The following is a 25,804-nucleotide window of genomic DNA, read 5'->3' on the forward strand; positions in this document are numbered from 1 at the left end:
AAATCCTGAGTAGTCTGATGACAATGAAATTGAGGCATTAATAAAAAACCTACCAACTAAGAAATGCCCATGACCTGATAGATACACTGCTAAATTTGACAAGAATTTAATAGAAGATTTAGTACCAATACTCCTCACACTCTTTAACGAAGTTAAAAAGGGAGGAGTACCCCAAAGTGTTTGCTTATAGCTAGCATTACCCTGACTCTAAAACCAAAAAAGGACCCAACAAGAAAAACTACAGGCCAATGTTTTTAATTAACACAGATGCAATACTCCTTAAACAGATACTGGGAAACAGAATGCAGCAAATTATCAAAAAATATCATGCATCAACACCAAGTAGGCTTCATGCTAGGAATGCAGAAATGTTTCAACATAGGGAGATCAATAAACTTAATATAGTACATAAACAGAAACAAGGAAAAAATCACAAGATCATCTCAATTGATGCAGCAGAAGCCTTTCACAATATCAATATCTATTCATGATTTTAAAAAAAGAACCTGGAAAAAGTATATACAGAAGGACTTTAGATCAGTATGATAAAAACTATTTATGACAAACCAACAGCTAGCATTGTATTAAATGAATTGAGAGATTCCTCTGCTTTTTTTCCTTCCTTCTCTGCAGAGGAGATCTCCTTCATAATCTCTTGTTGTTGAGAGATGATCATCCACAATCCTGGAGAGAGAGAGAGAGAGAGTAGAGAGAGAGAGAGAACATTTGGCTCAGTTGTGATCTTGTGATGTTTGTCAACATGTACAATGTCTATTAGAAGACATCATGCATTTATCAAGTTAAAATTTATTAGAAATGTTTGCTCATTTTGCAGAATGTTCACAGAACAAGTTACTCACAATACCAGGTTTTAGTGTACTTGGGAATTAACCTAAACAATAAAGCAGAAGACATCTGCAATGACACTTGAGTATTTTTAAATAGATCAAAGAGGACATTAGAATATGAAAGCACAATCTAATGTTACTTTATTGACTCCGATCAAGTCTTATGTTATTCTTTGCATCATCTAGCAGCTGCTGGATTGATTTCTCAAGGTTCCTTGCTATTTTTAAGAAATACCACTGTGGGAGTGTAGACTTGTGCAACCACTGTGGATAACAGTATGGATAAACCTCAAAGAACTAGGATTAGAGGTCCCATTTGACCCAGCTATTCCCCTGCTGGGCATTTTCCCAAAAGAATTTAAAGAATCACACTATAGTGATATATGTGCACCCATGTTCACAGCAGCACAGTTTGTAATAGCTAAAACTTGGAAACAGCCCAAATGCCCATCAATTGGTGACTGGATAAAGAGGATGTGGTTTTTTTTTTTTTTTTTTTTTTTAATAAAATGGAGTACTACTCAGCCATAAAGAATGAGAAAATAGACACATTTATAGCTCAGTGGATGCACATTGAGGCCATACTCTTAATTGAAATAAATAGGACACACATATGTAAATACCAAATAGTTTCTCTGGTGTGAGAAACTGAAAGTGTAAATAAGGATCAAAATGTATAATAGATAATGTGAAATAGGAAGAAAAGGGGCAAAGGGGAAGGAAGTGGGAGGACTAAGGGAAAGGAAAGAAGGGAAAGGAATAAATATGAGAAAAGGAAAAAATGAAAACAAAATCTTTGCAAATAATGGAAGGGTGGAGGGGCTGAAGGGAGGACAGGGGAAGGGAGAAAAATAAGAACAAAGATATAGCATGTAAAGGTACAATTCCTAATGATGAATATCATTAAATTGCATGCCTAAAATGTACCAATAAAATTAGTGAGTAAAAAAAAGAAAATGAAAACATACGCCCTATTTCTTTTTCTTTTTTTTTTTAAATTAAATTCTTTTATTGGTACATTGTAGGTATACAACACAATTACATTTCTCATTGGGAATTGTACCTTTACATAATGCATCTTGGTTCTTATTTTTCCCCCATTCCTAGCCCTCCCTTCACGCCCTCCACCCTGCCCTATTTACAAAGACTTTATTTCCATTTTTTCCATTTCTCATCATTTTTCCTTTCCCTTCTTTCCTTTCCCCTGCCCCTCCCACTACCCCTACCCCTTTGGATCTTTTCTTCTTATTTTACATTATCGATTATTCATTCTAATCATTGGTACATTTTAGGTATACAATATAATGACATTCATCATTGGAAATTTGCACCTTTACATAGTCTCTCTTGGTTCTTATTTTTCACCCTTGCCCAGCCCTCCCTTCAACCCCTCCAGTCCTCCCTATTTACAAAGATTTTGTTCCTATTTTTCCATTTTCTCATATTAATCCCATTCCCTTCTATCCTTTGCCTTAGCCCTCCCACTTCCTTCCCCTTTGCCCCTTTTCTTCCTATTTCACATGACCTATTATACATTTAGTCCTTATTTACACTTTCAGTTTCTCACACCAGAGAAACTATTCAGTATTTATTCATGTGTGTCCTATTTATTTCACTTAAGAGTATTGCTTCAATGTGCATCCACTTAGCTATCAATGTATCTAATTTCTCATTTTTTATGGCTGAGTAGTACTCCATTTTATAAAAAACCCACATTTTCTTTATTCAGTCTCCAGTTGATGGGCATTTGGGCTGTTTCCAAGTTTTAGCTATTACAAACTGTGCTGCTATGAACATGGGTGCACATATATCACTGTGATATGCCCTATTTCTGGATAGGTAGAATCAATATTGTCCAAATGTCCGTACTTCCAAAACTGATATACAGATTGAATGCCATCCCAATAAAAAATCAGTAGTTTCTCTCTTTATCTGTTTCTGAGTCTTTCTTCTGCCTGTGTCACATCAGCAAGCAGGAGATTGGGATCCTTTGCAGGGGTCTCTGATAATGTACTAAACTAAAATCAAAACAGATCAAAGATTTAAATGTCAAAACAGAAATATTAATTTACTGGAAAATAAGTGTAACTCTTGAAGAGATAAGGATATGCAAGGATTTTCTGAACAGAACCACAATGGCACAAGAAATAGTACCAGGAATCAACAAATAGGATCATAATAAATTAAAAACTTCTGCACAGCAAAGGAAAAAACCAACAGATTGAAAACACACTTCTGAATCAGAATAAATTTTTGCTAGCTATTCCTCAGACAGAAAACTCATATCTAGAATATAGAAAAAATCAAAAAAATATTAGACCCATTAAAATGAAAAATCTAATAAAAAATAGGCAATTGAAATGAATAGCAACTTCTCAGAATAAGTACAATAGATACACGAAAAATTTTTTCAATGCATTTGAACATTAAAGAAATCTAAATTCAAACAACACTGAGATTCCACCTTACTCCAGAAAGAAAGGCTATCCTCTATAAATGAAATAATAATGATGGTAAAGCTTTGGAGAACAGGGAACCCTTCTACATTGGGGGTGGAATGTAAACTAGTACAACCATTATGGCAAATAGTATGGAGATTCTTCAAAACACTACAACTAGAAATTCCATTCAACCCAGCCACTTCCCTCTAGGTTATCTTCCCCAAAGAGATTATTGCTACATGCATGCCCATGTTTATAGCAGCACAACTCATAATGCCTAAATCTTAGTAGTGGCCTATATGTGCTTCAACAGCTGAAAGGATAAAGAAAATGTGGAATGTATTTATAATGAAGTACTGCTCTGCCTTAAAGAATGATAAATTTGAATCATTTGTAGGAATATGGATGTGATTTGAAAGCAAAATGTTAAGTGAATTAAATCACACACAAACTTAAATATTAGGATTTTCTTAAAGAGTAAAAATAATAGGAGAGCCAGCGATTTACCTCAGTGGCACTGCGTCTGCCTTGTAAGGACAAGGTCCTGAGTTCAATCCCTGGTACCAAAAAGAAATAATAATAATAATAATAGGAGATATGAAGATAACTCTTTTGCAAATGGGGAGGAGAACAAGAAATGGAGACGGGGCAGGGAGGGAAGGAAAATGGATAAGAATTAAGATGTATTATGCAAGTGTACCTATTCCTTACAAGGAATGAAACCATTATCCACTCCAATCACAAACAAATAAAATATTTTTCAAAACACCTCTAGACATGCTCAGACCATGGTCTGATATGGTCTTTGTAATCTGCAGTTCTGAAACACCCTTAAGATATTTTTATAATCTCATCTAGTTAGTAACCTTTGAAGTTGATTTTGTCCTTTCTACTCTTCATATTCGCCCTTGATGGTTTCGTATAATCACGTCTTTATCTATACTTCCAGCCTGGGCCTGGTATTAATGCAAGTAATATTCAGCTACCAACAAAACAGCTCCACTTGCAAATTCCTCTCAGAAATACATCTCACTCTACTTGCGTGAAATCGAATTCTTCATCTCTACCAAGGATTCCCAAGTAGTTATTTCTACATTTCCTGTCTTGGTGCCAGCACCATGCATCTAAAATTTAATGCTAGAAAGTTGGCGTGATCCTTGACTTCTCCTTTCTCACTGGTTTCTCTCCAGAGTTCTCTGACTGTTTCTCAGTCTAGATGCTCATCGTATCTCTATTAAAGCAAGTGTGTACTAACGGGCTCTGCCCAAAGTCTACACCAGAATACTGCCAGAGTTGCTTTTTTTTTAATGGGCTTACTCAAACCCTTTGTTTAAAACTCTTCTGGGGTTCCCCATGACTTCAGTACAAAAATAAAGTACATTTATGGGGATTTAGCTCAGTGGCACTGCATCTGTCTTGGAAGTACAAGGTCTTGAGTTCAATCCCTGGTACCAAAAGAAAAAAAGTACATTTTTATAGAACATAGGAAGCTTTTTAATTTAGTATAAAATCATTTATTGATTCTTGATATTACTTCTTGTGCTGCTAGAGTTCTGTTTAGGAAGTCCTTGCCTAGTTCTATGTATTGAAGAATTTTCCCTATGTTATCTTCCAGCAGTTTTGGCTGGTTTTATTTCTAGACTTTTAATATATTTAGACTTGATTTTAGTACAAGATGAGAGATGTATGTCTAGTTTCATTCTTCTGCATGTGGATTACTAGGTTTCCCAGCACATTGCATAAAGAGGCTATCATTTCACAGGTTTATTTTTTTCCTCTTTGTCAAAGATCCAATTAGCTTATTTTATTATTGCATTCCCTCCTCTTGATGTAGTCTTGTAATAATGCATGTGCCAACTACATACTGCTGAATGAAAAATGTGTTAATGACAGAATGAATGAAACTAATCTTGACAAACCATTTTGCTTTCATCCTTTACAGTGCTCATGCCCAAGTGCTGTGACTGCATCAGCAGACTGTGATGGCACACAGCAGCCAGACTGCTTCCCAGACTACTTCATTTCTGGAAATTCTTCCTGTCCCTCCAATTTCACTTTCTTTTCACTTCCTCCACACAACTGAAGACTCTCTCTCTCTCTCTCCCCGCCCCCAACACACTCACAAACATGTACATGCACACATACATAAATGTAGATTCACACCCCCACACACTTATCCTTAGGTGATTCCAGCACATTCACATGGGCTGTCATTACATGCTTTTTGAGGAAACTTTTTCTGTAGCAATTCTTCTCACCATCTCTGTCTTCTCCAAGACAGTGAGGAGTCCTTTCTTTAATTTCATAAAAGACTGACCTATTTTTAAAAGTAATTATTTCATGATATTGTAATTGGTCTTTTGTTTTTTCATTTATCTCAACAACTATAATGATTGAAATTTATAAGGGCCATCTTCAGTTTTCAGGTCCTAAGGTTTGACATGTACTTCAGGATATATTCAAGTGAAATAATGAAAGAACGAATGAATAGAGTAATAAGAAAACAAAGTAGGATATTGACAAATATGAGAATGATAAAAACACACAGAGAAAAAACAAAATGTCCAACAAATATGATGTCAAGGCTAAGTGATATTAAGAAATGTATTAAGTAGAAGTTCACATCACAAATTCAAAATGACACACAATGTGTTGAGTAATTTAATTGAAGATTTGGAAGCACTACTTATCTGCAACATTGTAAGTGACACAGTCCTGTAAGTTTTAGACTGCTGCAGTTTTGGTGCCTTGTAGGGACATTGCCACTTGTGCAGAAAATAATACCAAAAATAGGGGAGTATAGGAAGTTACAAAATTATATATAAAATATTAATTAAGCCAACTAATTAAGGATCTTTCAACAATTAAAGAGAAATACATGAAAGATAAGCTTTGAGATATTTTCACAGACCAAATAACAAAAATATTAAGAAGTAAAATAAAAAGTGAAAATACTACTACTAATAATAATACAATAATATTTGAAATACTGCATATTTTTCAATAAGAATTTGTGGCATGCCAGACACTTCTCAGAAAAACATTTTCACTTATTAGAAATCAAGTAAAAATGACCAAGGAGTTTCTGATGCTTATTGAATTGTATATTTTCTATTAAATCACACAATTAATAGTGAACTCTGGAAATTAGTTCCTGTAGCCTCAGTATATAATTTAACATTCCTTATTTAACATTCCTGTGCTTTGGTTTGTTTCTTCATTGCAGTGCAGGGTGAAGAGATTATAGGTATGTGAAAGTTCCATGCATTAATGCTTATAAAACACCGAGAACAATGCCTTTCCAAATAAAGCCTCAGTAAATATAATGGTGGAGGTTTTTATTACTATATATAGGACTCATAAAGCACATTTTTCCCAAGGTACTCTTTATGTTCCATAGAACATAATGGCAGATTTACTGGGTGGTTTTCATGATGGATAAGTGAAAGGAGGTTAAATATTAACATGAAACACCAAAATTTTAGTGATTTTTATTTCAATATGAATAAAAATTCTACCAGACCATTTTGAAAAGCAAGTGCTCTGTTTAATCAATTTCCCATTTGCCCCTAAGAAAATTGGCTGAAAGCATATGCAGCTACAACATTTAGAGTCTTAAACTTGCCCACAAAATTTGCCATGAAAGCTGTCTTACACTATTACTTACACATTGCTGAGTATACCAGTAGATTTTGTAAACAGAACAGCATCCTACTTATAGCATTCTGTTTTTAATAGTGATATTTCTATATACAATATGTAGCCATTTTCAATTGCTAAAAATTGAATGCTGATAGCAAGCTGTGCATTTATTTTTATTTTTCTAATTGGAAATGGTTAATATGTGTCCTGTTTTAATTTATGAAAACATAAACAAAATTCTCATAACCAAATAATAGGAGAATAATAAAAGTTATTACACTGTAGATTGTGTCATGCTTGTTTTTGCTCCAGGACCATGCTGTTTTAATCACTGTAGCTTTATTGTATAATTTCAAATTTGATGCCAACTGCTTTGCTTTTGTTTCCCAGGATAGCTTTTGCTATTCGGATCTCTTTTGATTTCACATAAATTTTAGGATTGTTTTCTCTAGCTCTGTGAGAAATGATGGTGCTTTATATCTGTATATAAGTTTTGGAGGTATATCCATTTTCACTATGTTGGTTCTGCCAATCCAGCAACAGGGGATAATTTTATTCATTTTCTAATGTCCTCCTCAATTTCCTTTTTCAGTCTGATGTAATTTTCATTGTTCATTGCTACATGTATTCCCTTTATTTCTTTTTCTTGTATGAGTGTTTGGCTGTTTCAAAGATTATGTTGAACAGGTGTGGAGATAATGGACATCTTTGTGTTGTTCCTAATTTTAAAGGAAGGCTTTCAGTTTTTTCCATTTAATATGATGTTGGCAGTAGATTGGTCATAAATGGTTTTATTATGTTTAGGTAAAGTCCTTCTATACCATTTTTGAGAGTATTCTATCATGAATGGGTGTTGAATTTTCTCACAGGCTTTTATGTGCATCTATTATGATGATCCTGTGATTTTGTCCCTTGCTTCTGTTTATGTAATGAATTATATTTATTGATTTGCTTGTGCTGAACTATCCTTGCATCCATGGGATAAAGCCTACTGGGTCATGGTGTATATTTTCGAAGATTCATTCCATTCTGTTTGCTAACGTCTTGTTAAGGATTTTAACATTTATCTTCATTAGAAAAATATGTCTATAGATTTCTTTCTTTCTTTCTTTCCTTTCTTTCTTTTTTTTTCTTTCTTTCTTTCTTTTTTCTTTCTTTCTTTCTTTTGGTTAAATCCTTCTCTGGTTTTGGGACTGAAAATTTGAGAGTGATTTTGAAAGTACTCCCCTTTTCTCAATTTTATTAAAAGTTTGAGGATTATTGGTGTTAGATATTCTACGAAGTTCTTATAGAATTCAGTAATGAATCCATAAGGTCCTGGAATTTTCTTAGTTAGAAGTTTTATTTTTTTAAATGACTGCTTCAATCATTGTCAGTCATTGTAATGTTCAAGATTTTTAAGTCTTCTTGGTCTAGGTTTGGCTAGTCATATGTATCTAGGAATCTCTTTATTTCTTCTGAATTATCCATTTTGGGGTGTATATGTTTGTGAAATAGGTGCTGATTTTTTTTTTTTAATTTCAGCAGTGTCTATAGTGATTTCAAATTTTTTATTTCTAGTTACATTATTTTGGTCTTTTCTTTCCCTTTTTGGTAAGATTGCCTAAGAGCTTGTCTACTTTATTTATTCTTTTAATGAACTAGCTTTTTGATTCATAGATTCTTCATAATTTTTTAGTTTCTATTTCATTAACTTCTTCTCTGATCTTACAATTTCCTTTCTTGTACAAGCTCTGGGTTTTTGTTCTTGTTTGTCTAAGATCTTGAGATGTATCTTTAATTTATTTACTTGGCTAATTCTATTTTTCTGAGGCAGGCATGAATCACTATACACTTACCTCAGGACTGCTGTCCTTGTGTCTTATAAGTTCTGGCATGACATTATCATTTAATTCTAGGAAATGTTTTATTTCTTTCTTAATTTCCTGTGTGACCAATTGATTATTCAAGACTGTGATATTTAATTTCCGTGTTTCCCTAGTTTGTATGATTTCTTTTGCTATTGATTTCGAGTTTAATTGCTCTGTGACCTGATATTATGCATGGTAAAATTTCAATTCATTTGCATTTACTTAGACATAACTTTATTCATTAGTATACGGTCCATTTTGGAGAAAGTACCATGTGTTGCTGAAAAGAATTTGTATTCTGTTGATAGGTGGAACATTGCATATTTATTTGTTTGAAGGTTTGTTATAACTCTGATATTTCTTTGTTGATTTTTTTGTTAGGTTGATCTGTCTATTTGTGATAGTGGAGTATTGAGTACCCTTATTATAATTGTGTTGATGTTTATCTGATCTTTTATGTCCAATAGAATTTGTTTTATGAATTTGGGTGCATCATAGTTTGTTATATATATACTTGTAATTGTTATCTCTTGCTGTTGAATAGTTCCATTAACCAATATGTAATGTCCTTCTTTACATCTTGTCATAAGCTTTGGCTTGAAATCCACTTTGTCTGAAAAATATGATAGCTATTTCGGTTTGGTTTTAGTTTCCTATTGCTTGAAATATTGATTTCCATCCTTTAATTTTTATTTTATGAATTTCTTTTTGTGTTGAATGTTTTTCTGGTATACAGCACCCCTTCAATTTTTTCTGTTGATCCATTCTGTTAATCTGTGTCTTTTGCTTGGAAAGTTTACTCCATTTGCATTGACAGCTGTAATTGATACATGTTGATTTATTCCTGTTGTATTAATTTCTTGTTATTATTTTGATTTCTTTCCCTCATATTTAATTGCCAGCCCTATCTGATTATATTCATTTTACTGGATCATTTGACATTGTTAACTGCATTGTCTCCTTCTAGAATTGCCTTGGTTTGGCTGCCATGAATTTCTTTATCATGGAAATATTTTATTTCTTCATCAACTTTGAAAGATATTTTCATAGTATATAATAATCTGAGTTGAAAGTTATTTTCTTTAAGAGTTTAAAACACTTCATTCTAAATATTCTGAGTTCAATCCCTGGTACCAAAAAATTTTTTTTAATTTAAAAAAAAAAACACTTCACTCCATGCTCTCTTGGCCTTTTAGATTTGTGCTGAGAAGTCTACTATAATTCTGATGTGTTTTCCTTAATGAGCAATTCATTATTTTTCTCTAACAGCTTTTGAGATTCTTTTCTTATGTTGGATCTGGAATTTTGTTTATTGTGTATCATGGAGAAGTTCTTTTCTGATTATATGCACTTCATTATTCTGTATGTTAAATTCTTTTTTCATGTTTGGAAAGTTTTCTGCTGTTATTTCTGTAAACATGTTATTTATCCCTTTTGTGCTGTCTTTTGATTTTTCACTAATTCCAATTACTTTTTTATTAGTCCTCTTTCAATAATCCAGGAGTTGTTGGGTTGTTTTTTTTTTCATGTTCTCTTCTTGTTTTTAAGGTATCTTTCATTAATTGATCATTGACCAGAGCCCTTCCTCTAGGTCTGCCACTTTGTCTTCAAATTGGTTCCTCCTACTACCCATACTTTCAATCATGTTTTAATCTGTTGGATTTCTGTTTGGAACTTTCTTATGGACTCCCATTCTTTTGTGACTGGCCACTCATGTTTTCCATCTCTTTCTTTAGCTGAACTAGATGTTTATTAGTGTCTTCTATAGACTTACTGATCATTTATTTCATTACAGTTATGATGGGATTAGTTATACTATCTTTAAATTTGTCAAGCCCCTTGTACAACTGTTTCATCTCCATTGGTACCCTTTCAGACATATTTTCTGTGTAGATTATGATTTCCTCCCCTTCAATGCCCTCTATACCAATTTTATTGGAATTGGGAGTTTTTGTTGCCTTATCTTTTCATGTTTCTGGTTTGTTTGTTTCTTATGGTTTTGATTATTTGTGCTGGGGTTTGAAAAACCTTTGGCCCAGTGGCCCAATCTTGGGAAATGAGTCACAGTATTACTAATGACCACCCACATAATGTCATACAGAGAAACTCAATTGTCAGCCACTACTATGTTACATTTTCTGTGGTAGTAAATTCACCAACAACAATGGGATCAAATGTCAGTTTGATATTGAAAAACCATAGGAACTACTCATGAACATCCTCTTACCAAAACAAAGAGGACTCTGGCTTTAGTGAAGATGATTAGGCCCCCAATATATTGACCTACAGTAATTCAAAGCACTGATTTCTGCTGGACTTTGGCAGCAGTGCCAGAGTTTAAACATGCCACTAGACTAAATGTCTTCTTTTTCAGGACCACTCCCTCTGAAGATTCCTGCCACTGAACCTGGACCCTTAGAAGAGAACACAGGCCCTGTGACCTTCCTGATCTGAGCCTCCCAGGAGATTCCTATTTATCTCTCACTTTCTCCAAGCCTATATCCCATTGCTGGCTCTCACCTGGTCTCTGCGGAAGGATATGACTTCAGCACTGATGGACTCTCCTCCTGGCTCCTGGTCTTTTCTTTGATCAGGTCAGTCTATTTGGTGTCAACTTTGTTGCCCTGAGCTGTGGAGAACCCAGGGACTAGAGGTGAGGCACATGGTTCTTGGGTCTTTGTGGCACTGGCTCAGGTACTGGGGGTGGGACATGTGCTTTTTGTGTCATTCTGGATCGACATGGGGGTCTGGATGGCAGTGGCATCTGGTTAAAAAATGTTCTAAAAATAGTATATGAATAATTTATTTTTCTCATTGTAAAATAATTATTAACAGAAAATATAAATAATAAAACTTACAAAGAAACAATATTCATATCTCTGTACTCAGGTTAAGTATTCAGGATTCCTGTGCAGTTATTCTGTTTATTTTCTGTGTGTAATGATTTATATTTTTAAATATCCCCAACAATAATGCCTTCATCTAGTGAGTCTCCAAAAACATGCACTTGTATGCGTCTGTGGTGTGTGTGTGTGTGTGTGTGTATGCACACCTACATGTGAAGAGAGATGGGATAAATGAAGTCTTTAATAGAATTTTATATTAATTTTCATTTGTAGGTAATGGTGGTTTGTATAGCAAGAACGAAAAAAAATATTTTAATCCTTAGGGGAAAGTGCTTCTATGTATGGGAAATCTATATTATTATGCATCATTCCATCTAGAGATATTATTTGTTTATCTTGGATCAAACTGCATTTTAGTTTTGCAGCCTTCTCTAGCATTTCTTCTTAAGTATTTTTTATTTTGGGGGAAATTAAAGCTTTTTGACCATAATTTTAAATGTTACATTAAAGACCATGATGGGTTAGGAAATTGAACAGATAGGCTAGGTCTAAAGCCTGTAAACTGTGAAGTCTGTTATGCTGAGCCACACAACATTGAACATGTCTATTTCCTCTACTCCTGCAAACATCTGCCACCCCCTCAATGGTGAAACACTTGGAGAAGTATAATAAAGAGTTAATGATAACTTTTTAGGTATACTAGGTGTAAGAAGGTAGACAAAAGAGATTATCTTTCTGACACATTTATCTGTATCAAATACATTCTCAACAAATATTTTGACTTGAAATACTTATCAGGTAAAGAGACTTTCTGAAAATCTCAGTGATGATCTTGTATCTGACTCTGTTCCTCAGAGCGAGGAGAGCTACCTAGCATAGTCAAATACAGTGACATGGAACTTGAAGGCAACTTGATTCACTTATTTTGGATCTCCTGTACTTTAAAAGCTGTGAAAACTATATAGGTCACTCGGAAGCTATGATTGTTGGTTGCTTATATCATCTTGAATAAGTGAAGCTCACTAAATTGGCTTAGAAATTCCACACTCCAGGATGTAGAAGACCCACCCTAGGTCAGCTTGTCACTTGGATGATATAAAGGGGAAATGAAGAAGGATGGATCTGCTTTTGTTTTGCCTTCACCTTGAATGTCATCTCCTGGCTCCCAGCATAGACTCTTCAGCCTTTCGTGGAGACTCGTTGGCCTCCTGATACAGACTCTACAGTGAGCTCCAGACCTGTGACTGTAACCTCAGTCTCCAGTGTGCAGACAGACCCTTTGCACTTTTCAATATCTGACGGTGTGGGTAGCCCTTGTAAGCCAATCTTGTAAATTCTTATATATTTGTATATCTTGTGTTATATCTGATAGAGAAATATCTAATACAGAAATCATAAAGTAACAATGATAAGAATAAATGATCAAAAATCAAAACATGAAGTCACACAGTTTTGGGGAGATTCTCTATGTCTAGTGTGTTGTAGTATAATTTGCTTTCCCAATTTTTAAAGTATTACGACATACAGTATACACATCATTTAACAAATCTTGGCACTAAAAATAATGATGCTGTGAACCTTTAATGTTTTAATCTTTGTTGGCTTTGTAGGTTATTTCCCTAAAATACATAAACCAAAATTATTTACTATACATTAAAAACATAATTTTGTAGAATGTTTTCACCATTTACCAGTACTGTACAGAAATAATAAAGTGTCTATTTCTTCATACTCCAAAGACAGATATTCAAGAACATAAAAATAAAGTGCACTTAATTCATATATAAAAGATATAACAGAATGGATATCAAACATTAAATTGGAAAACTAGCAGCCATGTGTTGCCTAACGATGAGGGTACATTCTGTGAAATTTGTCATTATGTGATGTCATCTTTGTGTGATAACCTAGAATGGAGTTAGACAAACCTACATGACACAGCTTCTTATATGAGCTTTCTGATTTCTGAGATACTATGTCTCACACTCACAACTTAAAGGAGGAGTTTATCTAGCACATGGTTTTAGGGAATTCAGTACATGGTCAGCTGACTCTGAGGAAGAGACATCATAGCAGAAAATTCTGGCCAAGAAAAGCCGCTCAGTTCACGGTGGTAGAAGAGCAGAGCAGGAGAGCAGCACTAGAAAGGAAGGTGAGAGGGACCAGACATAAACCCCAAGGCCACTGTTCCATGACCACCCAGATACATAGAAGTGAGCTCCACCAGCCTCCTTGGTGGATCTCAAAGCTATTCAAGTTGATGCCCCATCCTAACTGCCATACACACACACAACATATATGACATATCCCATTGCTCACAGGCTGCAAACCTCTACAGTATTTCACTTCATTGAAAACTATAAGCAATTGTAACACAATGGCAAGTGTCTGTATAACTAAACATAGAAAAGTTACAGTAAGTGTACTTTATAAAAAATAAAAAGTAGTAGAATTATAGAGGGTATTTAACCATGGATGTAGTCCACAGGGTAGAAAGTTGCTCTGGTAAGTCAGTGAGTGAGTGGTGAGTGGATGTGAAGGCCTACACCATTACTGGTGTATTTAACAAACATTAACTTAATAAGATCATTAACAACAGGATCAGGATCATCCACGTCACTGTATTCTAATTCTATACCTTGTTCCACTGAAAGCTCAGCAGAGACAATGACACACATGGAGATGTTACCCTCTTTGATAAAAATGGCTTTTTAAAATATCTCCTAAAGGATTTATTGGAGTCTGCCTTCCAGTTAACATTTTTTAAATAAGTAAGAGTCCATTCTAAAAAAATGATAAAAATCATAATATAATAAACAAGTAAAGCAGTAACAATTGTTTAATATTAATAAATATGTGTACATAATTGTACATGCTATAACTTTTATGGCTTTCAGTACAGTAGTTTTGTTTACAGTGACATCACCACAAACATAAGACAATGCCCTGTGCTATGCCATTATGATGGTTACAATGTCACTAGGTGGTAGTAAGGTTTGTGCTTCATTATCACATGGGATCACTATCACATACACAGTTCGTAATTCACTGAAATGTCACAATGGGGCACATCACTGTGCTTTACAAGATAAAATCTATTACACAAATTAATAGATTTAAATATGCTTTTCATGACTTTGAGAACAGAGAGAACAGGAAATTATCAGGAATATTTATTCAATAAAATCCTCCTTAAAATTTATAACAAAGTCCAATTCGTTAGTGACTGAAGAACTTTAAACGAAAAAGTAGAATACCATCTGGGAGTGAAGGGGCCTTGAATTGGCAGAATTTAAAATATTCAATAATGTAAAAGAGATAGAAAACAGTCCAGAAAAACAATTCTTTTATGAAGAAGAGAAAGAAGGTAAAGTGAAGTGTCTTAAAGCTCCAAATTCATCAATATTTGACAAAGAAAATGTGGAGATTTTCCTGGGGTTAGTGATGCAAAAGGAATTTCTCTACCATATGAATAAAATATTTTAGGTCAAATATGATAATGATGTGAAAATATTCTGAAAAGAATAAAGCACTATGAAAATGGTTTGTCTTATGATTAGGTTATCACTCCTATCATTAGATCACAAGTTATTTGAAAAATAATCTCTTGCTATGCCTCTCTGACATAATTTATCTTTCATTAGATCATTATCTTTCATTAGATGTCATTTGACTGGTGATCCATTGGTGTTATGAGAGCATTTATCATTATGTAGTTTGCTGAGCAGTTGTGAATGTCAGCTTTCAGTTAGAGACAATTTCTACTATTATTCTTAAACTAAATCAAAACTCATAAGCTTGATCACATGTTTATAAGTTTGGACCAAAGCAGTATGAAGAGCTGAGCAGTCCAATCAGCAAATTATGAATAAGGGATTCATTTGAAGTAAATAACATTCAATGTCATTAACAGGAGAATGTCTGGGATAATTACATTTCAGAATGAAATAGACGTCTAAGAAGAGACATTTCTGTTCTTATGACAATTATGCATATGATTAATGGTATAAATGACAATATCCAGTATATATACAGAATAGCAAAAATTAAGTATATTTATCATGAGTGACAGGATGCAAACTAGAGAAAATCAATAATCACAAGTAAAAAACAGTTCTGTTAATATCACTGTGTTCTCCAGGGCAGGACAGGCTGAGGGAAGCATCAGGGAGAAGGGTAGCGACGGTGTTTTGTCATTTTATTTAAAGTCTCAGTGAAGATCAATCAGTAAGTATGAATTATGTGCCTTGAATAAGTGCTTCAGAATCTAAAAGATGCTTGAATGTCAAAGGGATGACTGAAATACCAATTGTGAAAATTGCCATGTGCAAACCTTTCAGAAGGGAAAAGAAATTTTAGAATTTCTCATAGTTCCAGAGTGATGTGCAACAGGACTTCCCTGTGAGATATGGCAACGGGATCTTTGAAGACAAGGCACAAACCGTCATGTGTCAACTTCTGAGAGCAGGCCTTTTCTTTTCCTTTTTTTAAAAATTTTGTACCAGCGAATGAACTTGGGACCTTGCACTTGCAAGGCAGGCAGTGCAAACACTGAGCTAAATTCCCAGCCCAGGCCTTTTCTTTTTCTGTTGTCACAAAATATCCTGTAGGATTCTGAAACCAAATGAATTACGTTTGTTTGTGTGTGTGTGTGTGTGTGTGTGTGTGTGTGTGTTTCACATAGCACCAAATATATGCCTGCATATGCACATATACACATAGTTGTTTAAATTATTTTATTTAATGCTTACAAGACTTTGTGAATACTTTTAAAAACTTCTTTTATTTTAAGGAAATCTTTCTGTAGAGGTGTCTTGTGGATACTCTGCCTTGAAAACCTCATCAATATATTTCACAATTGGTACACATTAGGCATCTATCAATTTCCTTATAGTAAGCATTTTCTCCTCTCTTATTTATCTGCTATGTTTTAGGACTATTTTCCATTGTCTTAAAACAAAATTGTCTTATCATGAAAAAAATATAAAACACAGAGTGTCAATATGCCAACTTATGTTTTTTCCTCAGTTTATTCTCAATTATGTTCTGTATCTATAAACACTTCCATTTTCCTGTGGATCATTTTGATTTTAATCCTAGGCTTTGCACCACTTCATTTATAAATATGGTAGCGTCTATCATAAAATATAAGAATCATTATTTTAAAACATAGCCATCATGAATTATCTCACATTATGTCAAAGCACTCTTTTATTTTCCAATCTATTTTTTAAAACTGTTATAGCAAATTTGTTCCTCTGGATTCCTAAAAATATCATCAAACAAATGAATAAACAAAAATGTTTTTATCCTCAAAATTTTTTATCTTCATTCTTCCATTTTTAAAAGAAAGCCATTCTTTTTTCTTTTTTGGTTAATTTCACCTAAAATATGTTTACTAAAATATATGTTCCTATATTATGTCTTTCAATTTTCTTTGTGGGGTATCATTTTATTTTGATTTTGAAGAAATTATAAGACCTGGCTTGGGAGATAGAAAGGAGAGAACGCTCCAGACAGTAGAAATTGTGTAAGCAAAAAATCAAAAGCATATAAAAAACATTTTTGAGTTCAATTAAATCCAGAAAATTCCATATGACCCGAACTACAGAGGCTAGTGGGGATTTATGGAGGATGAGGCCATCAAAGAACAAAGAGCTCCAATTTTTGTCTCATGATTGCAAGTCTCAATCCTTTCTACTGAGGGCCAAACAAACTGAGGGATTTAGGCAAAATTGTAATTTGGTAAGATCATAATTTTACTGGAGACATGCTAAGGACAGAGTGGAAAATGAATTTTCAAGAGGACATTTGTGGAGGTGAGTATACAAATCATTAGCTTCTTGGATGAAGCCAGAAATTCAATAATCCACACCAATGATCTTAAGAAAGGCAAATTTCTAATGGATGGCACTGAAGGAAATTGCCAGGACAGAAGGGGCAAAATCTTTGATGAATTGATTTTGGCTTTACTTCAGGTTTGGGTTAACTAGATAGACTTTGATGCAATTAAATATATGAGACATATAAGGAAAGATTGAGGTAAGAAATTTGAAAAAGGAAGCACAGAATGTTGTTGATTTTAGGTTGGGATGTGTTGAGTTGGAGAGGCCTATAGGGTATTCAAGAGAAATATGTAGTAGGCTGTTGAAATAATCCAGAGATTAGCATTCAAATCTCTACTGGGGACTTAAGAGTTAACTCGGTCCAGCTGTGGAGGCCTTGAAAATGCATATGGAAGATCACTAGAGTGTCCCCAGAAGTTGAGCTTTGAAGTCCACTATGTTGACTGATGCTGGGTCCACCACAGATGCTCCCTGCCAGTGATTGAATTTAAACAGAACAAGATGGCTGACCTTCTTCTAAGAGATCCAGGACTCTTATGGACCAGATTTGGCTGAAACACTTCTTAAGAACTTTGTCAAAATATTTGTAGACTGCATGTCTGTCTAAGACGTTTCCACCCAGACCTCTCTTCCAGGATGTGGTGTCTTACCTATTGCCAACTTCACTCCCCAGTCCTTGTATTTCCCCTAGTTAACTAACTTGTGTAATCCCATATTGCTGACATTCGCTTCTTGGAGAGCTCTAACAGTGTCTGATGTCGTAGTGATTTCTAGAGTTCAAAAAAGTTTACCAAGTTTGAAAAACTACTAGACATAAATAACTCTGATTATCTCCAGAACTTCATGAAAAGATATACAAACTGAGAGGAAATCCCCTACAATAGCCCTGTCATTCTTTATCATAGGAATAGGAGGCCCCATCCATGTCCATGTCCTAGGATGTGTCTTCAGATCCACCACCTCTGTCATTCCAATTACTTTTGTGCAGTAATCAAAACAGCAGTCCAAAGAGGTGCTTCTTCTTGGAATACTTTTACTATAATATTAACAAAAAAATCTTCCCTGCCAACTGAATGATTTTAGCTGGGCACTCTGGAACTACTACTGTTGTTTAAGTCAACTTTCTTACATGTTCTTATTTATAGAATTCTACATTCCACTTTTTCTCTTAATGGAACAATCTCAAGGGACAGGCATCACTACACTTTAAGGTTAAGATTTCTGGCAAATATTACTGGCTACTACATATTTAATATTTATCTTGTTCGAGGAATTGTCTATTTTCTTGGCATATGTTACAATATTAATTCTTCACTGACCCAGTAAAATAATTAATGCATCCAACTTTAGAAATGAATAAAACTCCCTAAAATCTCTCAATGTGGAAATGAAAGAGTCAAATGCAAATGAGGTTTGATCCAGAGCCATTGATCTCTGAGCCTTCATCATGATCCCCACTTCTCTTGCACTACATACCCTGTTGATCCCACAGAAGGCATTGGCACTATGATGGCTTTGTGATTATTCCAACCTCTGGGAAAGATCCTTCCTTATCTGAGACTTATTCCTTTTAATCGAATCATATACTCACCTCAGTGGAGAATTTTAGTATCTTGCTCAGTGTCCAGTCCTATCCTTCCAGTGTTCAGGGGGTAGTCATTTACTACTGTGAAACTTGGTGTTAAATTTTGGTCTTAAGTACATTTGTCCTGACAACATTTGACTCAGATGGCCCCTGGTGTAGAGCTTTAACAGACAAACTTGGTTTTGTTTAAGTATTTATTAGTACAGAATGATGGCATACATCATGGGGGATCTGTACATGTACGTAATACATCCTAATTCTTTTTTTATCCCCCTTCCCTCCCCTCCCTCCAACCCTTCTTCCCTTCTCATGCACAAAAGCCCTATTTCCATTTTTCCTTCAATTCTTTTTTTTAAAATCCCTTTACCTTTCCTTCCTTACCCACTTTCCCATCTCTTATTCCTCTTTCCATTTGAACAATTTCTTCCTACTTCCTAATATCTATCCTCCATTTTGTTCCTTATTTACTCTTTGGTTTTCTCACACAAGAGAAACAATGTGATATTTAAACTTGTGTCATCTGACTTATTTGATTTAAAATTATGATTTCAGGGTGCATCCATTTACCTAAAAATATCTCAAAATTATCCTTCTTTATGACAGAGTAGTACTCCATTGTGTATAAATTTTCTGTATCATACATTTTCTTTATCCATGCATCTGTTGATGGGAATATGGGCTGTTTCCAAGATTTAGCTATTGTAAATTGTGCTACTATAAACATGGGTGTGCATATATCACTGTGGTATGATGTTTTTAGCTCTTTTGGGAAGATACCTAGAAGGGGAATAGCTGTGTCAAATGGAACTTCTAGTTTTAGTTTTTTGAGAAAACTCCATACTGATTTCCATAGTGGTTTTACCAATTTACACTCCCCTCAAAATGCTAAAGGGTTCCTTTTTTCCCACAGCCTCAACAACAATTCTTATTGGTTAATTTCTTGATGATAGTTTTTCTTTCTGGAGTTAAATAGAATCTCAAGGTTGTTTAAATTTTCACAAATTATGAGAGATGTTGAATATTTTTTCATATATTTGCTGTTAGTACTTCATCTGAGAAGTATCTATTCATTTTACATGTTTGAATTGTGTCTTTACATTTTGGGGATCTAATTTATTGAATTCTTTATATATTCTGTATTTTATCCTGCTGTCTGAGGAGTAGCTGGCAAAAATTTTTCCCATTGTGTAGGTTGTCTTTTCTCTCTGTTGGTCTTCACTTTCCTGTGCAGAAGCTTTTTGTTTATTATGATCCCATTTGTTTATTCTTTGTAATATATCCTGTGCAATTGGGATTTTGTTAATAAAGTCTTTGCCTACACCTATGTCTTCAAGACTTTTACCTATTCTATCTTCCAGCAGATTGTTTTTGTTTTAATATTTAGATCTTGATCCATTTCAATTTTAGTTTAGTGCATAGTTATTGAGGACCCCAGCCTACAGCCTTGATCTCCTGCAAGGCTATACAGTGCAAGGTGAAAAGAAGATACAAAAATTTTCAGCAAAATGGGGAACCACACCAAGCCACATGGCTAGGACCTCAAGCAACCAGGATCACTGGTATTTGTTGATTATATAATCATGAGTAAAATAGGGTAGGGGGATACATGTGGCATCTGGTGATATCAGCTGACACAGGCAAGGATTGTAAAAGAGGGATAAGGCATTCTTGCAAAAAAGCAAAACAGACCAAAGATAGGTTGTGGGTAACTAGTAAGCTACTAAAACAATTAACGGAGGGGTAGCTCTAGGAATGGAATGTAGTTTGGAGCTACACAGTCCTTGACCACAATGTTATCTCACTTAGGAGCCCTGCAGCTTCATAGACCAGGACTTACTTCTTTGCTACAGCCATGTTGGAAGGGGGGAGGGGCTATGTTCACCTATGTGCCATCTGACATACTCCTATGAGTCACATGGCCTTTGGTCCAGCTCCAAGTACATTGTGACCAATGGGGAAAATGCCTGCTCCATATTACAGCCTGCTCTGATTTTGTTCAGGGGGGGATCTGCCATACATAGAGAGAGAGAGAGAGATGTGTCTAGGTTCAATCTTTAGCCAGTGTAAATCCATTTTTAGCAGTACCATTTTAAAAGAGGCTATCTTTCCTCCAGCTAAGGTGTTTGGTCCCTTTGTCAAAGATAAGTTAGCTGAATATCCTTGTAGTTATTTTTATACCATCTGTTCTGTTCTATTGCTTCCCTAAGTCTGTTTTTGGCTGTTTGTGGCCAATACCATGCTGTTTGTAGTTTGTATTATAACTGTCCTTTCCCTCAATTTCTCTTGTTAGTCTAAATCTCTTCTTGTTCCATATGAATTTTAGCATTGTTTTCAATATTTCTGTGAAGAATGCAATTGGTATTTTGATTGAGATTGCATTAAATCTGTATGAAAGTTTTGAAAGTATGGCCATTTTCACTATATTTGTTCTACCTCTCCAGAAACAGGGCATATATTTCCATTTTATATATCCTCTTCAATCTCCTTTTTTCAGAGTGCTAAAGTTTTCATTGTAGAGTTCTTCTACTTCCTTGGTTAGGTAAATTTCTAATGATTTCGTTTTTCCTGATGCTATTGTGAAAGGTATTGTTTCCCTAATTTCTCTCTCAGTGAGTCTGTTAGTGGTATACAGAAATGATATTGATTTTTGAGTATACATATTGTATTTTTCTTTGTTATTGAATTTAGTTATGAATTCTAGGAGTCTTTTGTTTGAGTTCTTGATGATCATATCATCAACAAATAATGATAATTTAACTTCTTTCTTTCATGTCCATATGCCTATCATTTCTTTCTCTTTCTAAGTGTTCTAGCTAATGTTTCATGAACTATAAGGAACAGGAGTGGTGATAGTGGGCATCCTTGTCTTGATCCTGGCTTTAGGGTGAAAGCTTTCAGTTTTTCTCCTTTTAGTATGATGGTAGTTGTTGGTTGTCATAGATGGCCTTATCAGATTGATATACCGACTTTCTATTCCAATGTTCTTTAGGGCTTTTATCATGAAAGGATGATGGATTTTGTCAAATGATTTTTCTGTGTCAATTGAGATGATTATGTGATTTTTGTCCTTGCTTCTGTTAATATTGTGTATTACATTTATTGATTTGTGTAGGTTGAACCATCACTGCATCCTTGGAATGAGTCCCACTTCATCATGTTATACAATCTTTCTGATGATTTGCTGCATTCCATTTCCCAGTATTTTTTTTTGATGATTTTTGCATCTATGTTCATTAAAGAGATTGGTCAATGTGTCTCTTTTTTAGTTGAATTCTTTTCTGGTTTTAATATCAGGATAATGATTGTTTCCAGGAATAACTTTGGCAGTACTGCTTCCCTTTTATTTCATTAATGTGTTTGAGAAGTATTATCAGTAGGTCTTCTCTAAGATTCTTGTAGAGTTCGCAATGAAATTTTTGGGACCTGAGCTTTTTTTGTAGTTTTAAAAAAATTATTTCCTTAATTTCATTGACTGATATTGGATTGGATTATTCAGAATTTTATATCTTCCTGATTCATATGTATCTATGAATTTATTCATTTCTTCTGAATTTTCCATTTTATTAGAACATGAGTTCTCAAAATAGCTACTGATGATCTGAATTTCTGCAGAATCTATTGTGATTTTTTTCCTTTTCATTTCTAATTGCAATGATTTGGGGCTTTTCTTTCTTTGTTTTGATAAGCTTGGATAAAGGATTGTCTAATTTGTTTAATGTTTCAAAGAACCAATTCTGATTTTTTTGGGTCTCAAATGCATTATTTTCTGCTCTGATTCTTATAGTTTCCTTCCTCTTACTACCTTTGGGCTTGGATTGTTGTTTTCTACAGCCTTAAGATTTACCATTAGATTACTTATTTGAACTCATTCTGCTCTTCTGATGTGGAAATTCACCACTATAAACTTGCTTCTTAGGACCCTTTCATTGCATCCCATAAATTCTGGTATGTTGTACTGGCATTATTGTTTGATTGTGGGAAATATCTAATTTCCTCTTTAATTTTATTTGTGATTCATTGATTATTCAAGATAGTATTGTTTAATTTATATGCATTTGCATAGTTTCTGTGGTGTCTTTTAATGTTGATTTCTGGTTTCATCACACTGTGCATAGCATAGTTTCAATTCCTTTGCATCTACTTCTACATGCTCTATAGGCCACTATGTGGTCAATTTTGGAGAAATTTCCATGTGCTGCTGAGAAGAATGTGCACTGTGTTCTGGTTGGATAGAATACTTTGCAGATATTAAGTCTATTTGTTCAAAGGGTTGGTTCATTTCTGGTATTTCTTTATTGATTTTTTTGTCTAGTTGATCTTTCCATTCATGACAGTGGGGTATTGAATCCCCTCATTACAATTGTGTTGGTGCTAATCTGATTTTTTGTGTTCATTAGTATTTATTTTATGGAGTTGGGTGTGTCTTTACTTTGTGCATGTATATTTATGGTTGCTAACATTTCCTATTGAATTGTTCCCTTAACCAATACATCTTGACCTTCTTTGCCTGTTTTGACTAGAATGAAACAATATGGTGTATCAAAAATCAAATTTCCTGATCAAACTGAATTTCTCAATTTAACCATTCTGGACAGTTAAAGGAGGAAGGAAACTGAATTAACATGTTCTGAACAATTCTTATCACACAATTTTTTAATATAAAATGAAATATGAATGACCCATTTTTAATTGTCTCAATAAGTGTGTATAAAATGCAAAGACAATAGTAACAATATACTATCATGTAAATGTTGTGACCTTTAATTCCAACATGTCAACCTGACTGGGTTAAGAAATTCCCAGGTGACTAGGAATGCACCCTTCTGGAGATGTCTGAGTGGGTATTGGATGAATGACTTTAGGCACTCTATAGTCTCTGGCTCATTTCTCTCTGGCATTGTTGGCCTGCTTTGCTTCCCAGCTGCCATGAAATAAGCAGTTTTGTTCCACCATGCCCTTCACCATGACCTTTCTGCCTTGAAGACAGCCAACCAAGAATTGAGGTGGGGGAGACTTTGAGGAACCAGGAGCAACAGCAATTTAAGCATGGATCAAAGTAGTGAAGAATATACAAAAAGAATTAGCAGTGTGAATATTGACAAACTTAATAGGATTTCTCACAGATAGAAAAGAAAATGATAGAAACCAGTGGAAAGAAAAACATACTGGAAATTCAGTTGAAAAAGAGTACCTCTTTATTAAAAGTAAAGCAAACAAAGGAAGCCTCAATTAAAAAAGAATGTGCTGCTCTTCAGGATATGATAAAAGGGCTACAACAGACCATTGAATATCAACACAATTTGAGAGGTGAAAATGAACAACTAAAAAGAAATGCTGATATGACAAGGGAAAAGCTGAAATCTCACAAACAGTAATATAAGAATAATATTGCCAAACTTGTACATGAAATGAAAATCAAAGAGGAAGAACATAAAATAGAAATAAGCAAACTTTATCAAGATATGCAGAAAAAAGTTGAATTAAATGAAGAAAAGCACAGAGATCTAATAAAGAAAAAGGAGATGGAAATCTCAGAGTTAAATGCAAAGTTAATAACTCAAGAAAAAGAAAAGCAAAATGAAATAATCAAACTACAGCTGGAGTTTGATGCCAAACTAGCTAGCGTGCAGACTAAATCAAAACTATATCCAGATGCTACTATTTCCCCACAGAGTATCAACAGAAGGAAGCTTCAACATCTTCAAGAAGAAAAAAACAAAGAGATTGCAATTCTTCATAATATTATTCACAATTTGGAGCAGCGCCTTTCTATTGGCAAAGATTCTCACCTTAAACGTGGATGATTTTGCGTATAACAGTAAATTCACTAATTACTATTTACTTTTTAAAAAAGCAATTGAAAAATTCACTTCCATTTTCAACATGAGTATACTTCCTACATAATAAATGAGACAGCTTTAAACATTTTTATTATTGAGTTTATTTAGACAGATCTATACCTTGGCCAATCATGTGCTGCATTCTTGCTTAATGGTATTATACACAAAGGAGTTAAAGTTTATAGGGTTTAGTGTTCCTATTAAACTATCATTGACTATGAAAGGAAAAAAAAAGCCAACGAAAAACTGGATCTCTTGAAACTGTGAGGCAAATGAAAACTCTCCTTTAAATTGTGGATGTATGGTATTGTGTCTCAACTGATTAATACACATGCAGTGTATGTGTGTAATTGTATGTCTGTGTACTGTATTTGTTTGTGTAAACTATAATGTATTTGTAATGGGTTAGGCTAATTAGAATAGAATACAAAAATATTCAAGTAAAGTTTCTTTGTTGAGAACTATTAGCTATCATTGAAGAAGCTAACATGGCTTTTATTCTAAGAGGTTTTACATATGGTATATGAAGAAATGTGCTTGCCGTAGCACAAGAATTGGATTCATCTTTGTGGGTGGCTTTGAGAGTATACCCATTTCACTGACAGAAAACTGCTCATAATATGTATAGAGGAGTCAATTTATTTTTACTAATGTAATTATCAATGTAGTAAGTGAAGTAAACCAAATTATAATTAGAATATTATAGTCTGTATAGATAAGCATGAAATTTATAAAAGATATTTAGTGAAGGAATATATTTAATAATATCTATTTTTGGTTACTTAATGCATCTGTCTCTACAGAAGCCAATTGTTTAGCTCTCAGCCAGGATACCCTCTTCCCTGAAGTGTCTGGATGATCACTATTAACACTTTTCTCTAAGAATTTCCTGTTCTTATATTATTA

The 25,804-nt window shown here is 34.1% G+C and overlaps 1 pseudogene; it reads left to right on the forward strand.

Annotated features, from left to right (window-relative positions):
* The first annotated feature begins 24,104 nt into the window (after positions 1-24,104).
* Positions 24,105-24,862, forward strand: LOC106008077 (coiled-coil domain-containing protein 152 pseudogene; annotated as a pseudogene).
* Positions 24,863-25,804: the final 942 nt, after the last annotated feature.

This window comes from Heterocephalus glaber, unplaced genomic scaffold, assembly GCF_053883595.1.
Source record: "Heterocephalus glaber isolate CG9 unplaced genomic scaffold, H.glaber_assembly_v1.0 deba00000896, whole genome shotgun sequence".
Lineage (NCBI taxonomy): Eukaryota > Metazoa > Chordata > Mammalia > Rodentia > Bathyergidae > Heterocephalus > Heterocephalus glaber.